Below are 8,259 nucleotides of genomic sequence, written 5' to 3'. Positions count from 1 at the left end.
ATCACGTAGAGACAATTAAGCCCCTGGACGTCTGCGGGGCTCCCTGACAGTGTCAGGCCTGCCGAAAGAGCTCGGAGGAGCAGAGTCTTCTCCTAACTCCCCTGAAGAAGGAGAAGTCTTGGCCATCTTGGACGTCTCCTTCCCTAGCTGGCTAAACAGTGGGCGCTTTCCCATCGCTGGCCCTACCGCACAGCGAAGGCACCCTACCCTTACACTGGCGTGACATAGGGCTTAAATTATCTTGCCTTAGGATCATTTCCTTCACAATTTCACCCCAGGTTCACACTTTCGACCTGAGAGGCGTTAGTAAAAGAATTGGGATAACCTATGAATAACTAAGATCTCCTGTGAATAACTAATAACTACTATGCTTATATTTCTAGTTACTTTCTTCTTCATTATTTATATGGAAATAGGCTGAGGCTTCTGGCTCCTGCCTCAGCACTTATGGGATCTTCCTGCTACAGGAAGCAACTATAAAGAATGAAGCAGTGAAGGAACATGACCAGATTCACGGCTTAGAAAGCCACTTTGGCTGCTGTGTAGAGAATGGACCAGGTGGAGCGAGACAGGAAGCAAGGAGGCAAGCTGGGTGGTTCCTGCAGTAAGCTGGCGTGGGCAGTGGAGAGGGCAGGGCTTGTACTGATGGCTTCAGAGACTAAAGAAGTGGACGGATGGAGACATATTTAGAGAGGGAATCTACAGAATTTGTTTGGTTGGGCACAGTGGCTCACGCCTGCAATCCCAGCACTTTGGGAGGCCAAGGTGGGTGGATCACAAGGTCAGGAGTTCAAGACCAGCCTGATCAACGTGGTGAAACCCTGTCTCTACTAAAAATACAAAAATTAGCTGAGCATGGTGGTGTGCACCTGTAATCCCAGCTACTCAGGAGGCTGAGGCAGGAGAATTGCTTGAATCCAGGAGGCGGAGGTTGCAGTCAGCCAAGATTGCGCCATTATACTCCAGCCTGGGCAACAGAGTGAGACTTCATCAAAAAAAAAAAAAAAAAAAAAAAAAAAAAAAAAAAAAAAAAAAAAAAAAAAAAAAAAAAGAGGCCGGCGCGGTGGCTCATGCCTGTAATCCCAGCACTTTGGGAGGCCAAGGCAGGTGGATCATGAGGTCAAAGAGATCCAGACCATCCTGGCCAACATAGTGAAACCCCATCTCTACTAAAAATACAAAAATTAGCTGGGCATGGTGGCGTGTGTCTGTAGCCCCAGCTACTTGGGAGGCAGAGGCAGGAGAATCACTTGAACCCGGAAGGTGGAGGTTGCAATGAGCCAAGATTGCACCACCACACTCCAACCTGGTGACAGAGCGAGATTCTGTGTCAAATATATATATATATTTATATGTATATATATATATATATTTATATATATATTTATATATATATATTTATATATATATTTATATATATATATATTTTTATATATATTTATATATATTTATATATATTTATATATATATATATATATATTTGCCAGGTGTGGTGGCACATGCCTGTAGTCCCAGCTACTTGGGAGGCTGAAGCATGAGAATCTCTTGAACTCAGGAGGTGGAGGTTGCACTCCAGCCTGGGTGAAGTGACAAAATCTTGGTTTACTGCAACCTCCGCCTCCTGGGTTGGAGTGAGACTCCATCTCAAAGAAAAAAAAGAAAAGAAAATGAAACATCATGACAGGCATCATCACTATCATTTCACCAACAAGGAAACTAAGGCCTAGGTCAGGTTAAAGGTCACAAAGCTAAGACGGGTCAGGACTGATGTGAATGCAGGTCACTGAGGTCAAGTTCCAGAATCTCATGCCGCCAGGATTCTTTAGAGGAAGTTCATTTCCTCATTCCTGCACACATTCACTTAAGCATGCCAAGGACCTCGTGGGTCCTAGCCTGTGACAGATGGGGGGTGACAGAGTCTAGGAGGTCGTAGTCCTGCTGTCAACCAGCTTCCATTCTAAAGGCTTCATGTCTGCAGCCCAGGGTGCCTGCTACCCAGCCCTTCAAAAAGACTCAGTCACTGCCCAGCTGTCAGTGCCTTCAGGGTCCTCTCAGCTCTCAGATCGAGGTCACCCTCTTCCTTGGTGGCCAGTGACTAAGCAAGACAGTGGTATCAGGGCATCTTCTGTCTAACAGGGGACTCCTCTGTCAGGCACTCAGATCCAGAGCGTCTCTGGTGGCGCCCTCTGCCCAATCTCCTTCCTCTCTGTTTTTTTTTTTGAAACAGGGTCTTGCTCTGTTGCCCAGGCTGGAGTGCAGTGGCATGATCATAGCTCACTGTGGCCTCCAACTCCTGGGCTCAACTGATCCTCCCACCTTAGCCTCCCAAGCATATGGGAATACAGCCACCACGCCTGGCTAATTTAAACAATTTTTTTTTAGAGACAGGGTCTCACTATGTTGCCCAGGCTGGTCTCAAAACCCTGGCCTCAAGAAATCCTCACATCTCAGCCTCCCCAAGGGCTAGGATTTATAGGCATGAGCCACCATGGCCAGCTCCCTTCCTTCCCTTTGTTCTCCTAACTGCATCTCAGCATCTGCTCCTGAGGACCAAGGGCATTTAGTAAATTGTGAACTTCCCATCAAACCTGTGGTGGACTAACCTGGGGACAATGGTCACTGTCCCCTCTGGTGCATTCTTTGTCCCCCTCAACCTAGTAAGCTCCAGGGTCTGGCAGCTGACACAGAGTAGGAGGCCTGCACTCCCTGACATTTCTATGTTGCCCACAGTCCTGTGCCCATCCTGTCCTCAGGCCTACCAGGGCCATGACCAACCTGCCAAGGGTGTGAGAATCTGTGTGTGACCCAGCTGTAGGAGGAGGTGGCGCAGCTCTAGGAGGAAGGTAGGGGAAGCTGCTGCCCCAGTAGGTTTACAGGGAGGGTGGGGTGGGGGCGCGGCAGGGCCAGGCAGTGAGGGTGTGTGAGTGCCTGTCTGGCTCTCTTGGGTGGGGCTGGATGAATGTTTGGGTACAGGCAGTGGCTGTCACATGGCCTGGCTGCGGGTTTGGGACAGAAGCCAGGTAGGTGGGCTGTGTCAGGCACAGCTACAAACTGTGCCAAGGAAGCGGACCAGAGCAGGGGCCCAGGGAAACATCTGCCTTGTCAGAAGACACTAAGGAGACAGGATGATTTGGGGAGATCTTCCAAGGCCCATGGTGCTTCATGGAGCCAGGGCCCAGGGCAGGGAGGGCTATAACCCTGGATTGGCTGATTGGCTGAACACAGACAGATTGAAGGGGGTGTGAGCAGCCGGCTAAGTGGATGCCTAAGTGAGGGGGGAGTGGGTGGCCAGGTGGCTGAGACCCCCAAGACCAGGACCTGACTGTCAGGCCTGTGGCTTCCATACGCCAGTGGGAAGCATTCCCCTTTGGGCACTGAAACCATCAACTTCAGCTTCACATCCTTTTCCAAACAGACAGAAGCCCCTAAAGTAACCTCAAAAGTTACTTCTCCTGGCCTTCCCTTGGAGGAGAAAGGAGAGGGGTACCTGTGGGCAGGTGGCCCTTAGCGCTGGTGGAGGGCACAGCAGAGAGACTGCCTGCATGTGGGAGGCTCCACAGCAGACTTGCCCAGACTTCAGTGCTCGTTTGAAGCAAACTGTGAAACGATCACCATTTAGCCCAGGTGTAGTGGCCCATCCCTGTAATCCCAGCACTTTTGGATCCAAGGCAGGAGGATCTCTTGAGCCTAGGAGTTTGAGCCTGCAGCGAGCTATGACTACACCACTGCACTTCAACCTTAGAGGCAGCAGAAGAAGACACTGCCTCTAAAATAAATAAATAGGTTGGGCGAGGTGGCTCACGCCTGTAATCCCAGTGCTTTGGGAGGCTGAGGCAGGTGGATCACTTGAGGTCAGGAGTACGACACCAGCCTGACCAATATGGTGAAACCTTGTCTCTACTAAAAATACAGAAAATAGCTGGGCATGGTGGCATGTGCCTGTAGTCCCAGCTACTCAGGAGGCTGAGACAGGAGAATTTCTTGAACCCAGCAGATGGAGGTTGCAATGAGCCGAGATCATGCCACTGCACTCCAGCCTAAGCAACAGAGTGAGACTTTGTCTCAATAAATAAATAAGTACATAAATAAATAAATAAAATAATAATGATAATAAAATATCAATTCCAACAGCGATTAACGTTAAAAAAAAAGTAAAAGAAAAAAAGCAAAAAATAAAAATACAAGCATAATTATTACAATTTAAATGGTTTGTCTGCACTGACAAACAAATGGATGAAATATCATACTGCATGGAATTCCTTTAAAATAACTCTGGAGTGTGGGAAGGTTTGTGTGGAAGTAAATAAAATCAGCTTCTGCTGGATAACTTTTAAAGGCAGCCAGTGGGTACGTGGGAGTTTTTAAAAATTCCCTCTTTACCTTTGTGTACATTTGAAAACTATTGTCATTAAGCTTTAAAAGCAATCTCACACCTGTAATCCCAGCACTTTGGGAGGCCGAGGCAGGCAGATCACGAGGTCAGGAGTTCGAGACCAGCCTGATCAACATGGTGAAACCCCATCTCTACTAAAAATACAAAAACTAGCTGGGTGTGGTGGCACACGCCTGTAATCCCAGCTACTCAGGAGGCAGGAGAATTACCTGAACCTGGGAGGCGGAGGTTGCAGTGAGCCAAGATTGTGCCACTGCACTCCAGCCTGGGCAACAGAGTAAGACTTTGTCTCAAAAAAAAAAAAAAAAAAAAAAAAAAAGTAATCTAGGTAAAGTCTTTGTTTAAAAAAAAAAATTGTGCCCCATGACCAGCACCTTTTGGACAACTCTGGACTATGCCAACCCAAGTTCACTTTTTTCTGTCTCTCTGTCTCTCTCTCTTTTTTTCTTTTTCTTTTTTAAGAGGTGGAGTCTTGCTCTGTTGCCCAGGCTGGAGTGTAGTGGCCTGATCATGACTCACTACACCCTCCAACTCCTGGCCTCAAGCAATCCTGGCTCAGCTTCCTGGGTAGCTGGGACTACAGGTGTGCACCACCACACCTGGCCTAAAACTTTATTTTAATTTTTTTGAGACAGAGTCTTACACTGTCTCCCAGGCTGGAGTGCAGTGACGCAATCTCAGCTCACCGCAATCTCTGCCGCCCAGGCTCAAGAGATTCTCCTGCCTCAGCCTCTCGAGTAGCTGGAATTACAGGCGCCCACCACCACACCCAGCTAATTTTTGTATTTTTAGTAGAGATGGGGTTTCATCATCTTGGTCAGGCTGGTCTTGAACTTCCAACCCCATGATCCAACCGTCTCGGCCTCCCAAAGTGCTGGGATTACAGGTGTGAGCCAACATACTCGGCCAAAACATTTTAAATCATGATAAAATGCACATAAAATGTGTCATCTTAGCTATGTTTTTTTGTTGTTGTTTATTTATTTATTTTTTAAAGATGGGGTTTCACCATGATGGCCAGTCTGGTTTTGAACTCCTGATCTCAGGTTATCCACCTACCTCGGCCTCCCAAAGTGCTAGGATTACAGGGATGAGCCACCGCGCCCAGCCTTTTTTGTTGTTTTTTTGAGACGGAGTCTCTCACTGTCGCCCAGGCTGAAGTACAGTAGCCCTCTCTCAGCTCCCTGCAACCGCCGCCTCTCAGTCCAAGAGATCTCATGCCTCAGCCTCCTGAGTAGCTGGGATTACAGGTATGTGCCACCACACCCAGATAATTGTTATATTTTTATTAGAGATGGAGTTTTGTCATGTTGGCCAGGCTGGTCTCAAACTCCTGGCCTCATGTGATCCACGCACCTCAGCCTCCCAGAGTGCTGGGAGATTTCAGGCATGAGCCACCGCACCTGGCCTCTTAACCATCTTTAAGCATACAGTTCAGTGGTGTGAAGCACATTCAAACTGTTGTGGAACCCATCTATACAGCTCTCTTCATGTTGCTGCTGTAGTTTCACAATGACTCCTCCAGACTTCTTCCACCCCCCAACCCCTTGACATCAATCACTGCAACTGAGGGATTGCAGCCCAGGAGTTCCTGAGCAAAGTACCCTGTTACCACTTGGGGTGGCAGCTCGACTTGGACTTAGCTGTGGGGCTGGTCCAGGTTTCTGGTGGCACATGAGTGGGCCAGTGGGACTGCCTGGACTTCCAGGGCGTGAGTCCTTGCGGGCTCCTGGAGGTCTGAGCTCTGCCCCAGGCAGGCACCTGAGCAAGTCGTGGCAGCTCTCAACCTCCACCCCAACCTTCTGCCTGGGGGTGCCCCAGTCACCCCTGGGGGTGGGGGCACCCATGGAAGAGGAAGCAGGAGTTAACAAAGGCTCCCCCTCAACTCTGCTAACTCAGGGAAGGCAGCCCAGGTCCAGGAGTCCACTTTCACCCTAGGTGCAAGAGTGGGGCACAGCCCCACTGCCTCCACTCCACAGCCACAATACACCTCTGTGACACAGCTTTAGAACAATCTCGGGCTGGATGTGGCAACACACAGCGGTAATCCCAGCACTTTCGAAGGCTGAGGCAGGAGGATTGCTTGAGCCCAGCAGCTTGAGACTAGCTTGGGCAACATAGACCTTGCCTCTATTTTACCAAAAACCTTTTTTCTTTTCTTTGAGATGGAGTTTTGCTCTTTTTTTACTCAGGCTGGAGTGCAGTGGCATGATCTCGGCTCACTGCAACCTCCGCCTCCTGGGCTCAAGCAATTCTCCTGCCTCAGCCTCCCAAGTAGCTGGGATTATAGGCATGTGCCACCACATCTGGCTAACTTTGTATTTTTTAGTAGAGACGGGGTTTCACTATGTTGGCTAGGCTGGTCTCAAACCCCTGACCTCAAGTGATCTACCTGCCTCAACCTCCCAAAGTGCTGGGATTACAAGCATAAGCCACCATGCCCAGCCTAAAAAACAATTTTAAAAATAAATAAAAATTTTAAAAAGACCAATCTTGGAGGAACTGGCAGAGCTAGGGCCGGCACCAGGAGTTATCTGTTAGCTTGCCCTTTGCAAGGTCTGAAACCCTCTGATGCTATCTCTCTAGGAACCCAGCTCGCCTCCCTCAGGCTGGGGCCTGGCCCAGCTCCAGGGGAGAGAGGACGAGGGAGGGCAAGGAGTGAAGGGCGGCCAGGGGACACACAGCTGTCAAGGCCCTGGACGTGCCCAGGGGATGCTGCCTGCTTTACAAATGAAGAATCCGAAACTCAGGAAGGTCACTAGGAAGTCACGGACAGGAATAGGATTCAGAGCCAGGGCTTCCTTGCTTCAGCTCCTCCTCCTGGTTAGAAAACAGCCCTGAATTGCTTTTTTGCAGATGATAGCTTGGAGCTGAGCATGGCCAACTGTCAGGCACCAGAAGAGGAATTAGGGGAATCTGGACATGCGCTGGCCACCAGTCTCCCACACTCAGGGCTCACTGTCTTTGAGGGTGACAGAGGATAACACACTGTGACAAGCACCATCACAGCAAAGAAATGGAAAAAGCCTGGAGCAGCAAGAGGATGGGGTGATGATTAATTTTGCCTTGAGGGTAGAAGGAGGGGCCTTGAGGACAATGGGTGCTCTTAATGGACTATCCCAACAACCAGCCACTTACAGATGAGGACACAGAGGCGGTCCCCAGAGCAAAGGTGTACGGAAGCAGTAGCAGTGGCTTGGACCAAAGACTAAAGGAGTCGCAGGACCAGTCTTGAAGCTGGGACTCCACCTCTCCAGCAGAGGAGTGTAGGGCCAGAATATGTAGGCTACAAGGCTCCCTCTGGGGCAGAGTAGGGGATGGCTGGGGAGCAGGAAGCCAGAGCAGGTTGTTGCAATAGTCAAGAAAAAAGGTGATGAGGCCAAAGGTGGTGGCCAGAGAGATGAGGAACTCCTCCTCACAGGGTGGCTGCAGGATGATAAAGTCCACTCACAGACAGCGTGGATGCAGGACAGACCACAGACCCACCACAATGAAGATGCATGCCGGTGTGGGGAGTACACAGGCTTCCAACACTTCAAGACAGGACCATGACAAGCATTCTGTCCTTCTGACAAACCTTCCCCATAAGTAAAAGGCAGAAGGACCTACCAGGCTTGGTGGCTCATACTTGTAATCCCAGCACTTTGGGAGGCTGAAGGGGGCAGATCACATGAGGTTGGGAGTTCAGGACCAGCCTTACCAACATGGAGAAGCCCCATCTCTACAAAAAATACAAAATTAGCGAGGCATGGCCGGGCGCGGTGGCTCAAGCCTGTAATCCCAGCACTTTGGGAGGCCGAGGCGGGTGGATCACGAGGTCAAGAGATCGAGACCATCCTGGCCAACATGGTGAAACCCCGTCTCCA

This window comes from Cebus imitator, unplaced genomic scaffold, assembly GCF_001604975.1.
Source record: "Cebus imitator isolate Cc_AM_T3 unplaced genomic scaffold, Cebus_imitator-1.0 Scaffold668, whole genome shotgun sequence".
Taxonomy (NCBI): domain Eukaryota; kingdom Metazoa; phylum Chordata; class Mammalia; order Primates; family Cebidae; genus Cebus; species Cebus imitator.
The sequence above is the reverse complement of the archived record's forward strand: the minus strand, read 5'-3'. Positions refer to the sequence as shown.